We start from the raw sequence: 1,131 nt of genomic DNA, 5'->3' as shown, positions 1-1,131 counted from the left end.
CTAAGATTCATATGGAAGCACAAAAGACCTCGTATAGCCAAAACAACCCTGAGCACTAAGAGCAATGCCGGGGGAGGGGGTTACTATAGCATATTTTAAGCTGTATTACAGAGCTATAGTCATAAAAACAACATGGTACTGGCACAAAAATAGACCCATAGATCAATGGAACAAAATTGAAGACCCAAATATGAGTTAATGCAATGTCATCCATCTGATATTTGACAAAGGGGCCAAGAATATTCACTGGAGCAAAGACAGCATGTTCAGCAAATGGTGCTGGCAAAACTGGATCTGCACCCATAGACGAATGAAGCTAAACCCTTATCTTCACCCTGCACAAAACTCAATTCCAAATACATCAAAGATATCAATGTAAAGCCTGAAACTCTGAAACTGTTAGAAGAAAACATTGGCAATAACCTACAAGATATAGGTGTAGGAAAGGATTTTCTAAACCAGACATCAGTTGCTCAGGAAACAAGGACAAAATTAACAAATGGGCCCTCATTAAACTAAAATCTTCTGTATATAAAAGTAGGCAACCAGGAAAGCAATCAGAAACCCCACAGAATGGGAGAAAACCTTTACCAGCAACACATCTGAGAGAGACTTAATATCCAGAATATATAACTAACTCAAAAAACAGAGAATCAAGAAAAGGAGCAACCCATTTAAAAATGGGCTAATGAGCTGAACAGAGAGTTCTCAGAAGATGAAGTAAAGATGGCTATGAAGCATCTTAAAAGATGTTCAACATCACTAATAATTAGGGAAATGCAAATTAAAACCACTTTAACATTTCATCTTACCCCAGTCAGACTGGCTCAGATCAAGAGAACAAATGATACCAAATGTTGGAGAGGATGTGGGGAAAGGGGAACACTCATCCACTGATGGTGGGGCTGCAAACTTTATCAACCCATATGGAAAGCAGTGGGGAGAACTCTTAAAAAAACTACAAATGAACCTACCATTTGATCCATTCCTTGGCATATGCCCAAAGAACTCATCCTATTACAGAGATACTTGTATATCCATGTTTATTTCTGCTCTTTTCACAATAGCTAAGAGATGGAAGCAACCTAAGTGTCCCTCAATTGATGAGTGGATAATGAAAATGTGGTTCAT

The sequence above is a fragment of the Nannospalax galili genome, unplaced genomic scaffold, assembly GCF_000622305.1.
Source record: "Nannospalax galili isolate Female #2095 unplaced genomic scaffold, S.galili_v1.0 scaffold726, whole genome shotgun sequence".
Classification (NCBI taxonomy): Eukaryota; Metazoa; Chordata; class Mammalia; order Rodentia; family Spalacidae; genus Nannospalax; species Nannospalax galili.
This window is presented reverse-complemented; position numbering follows the sequence as displayed.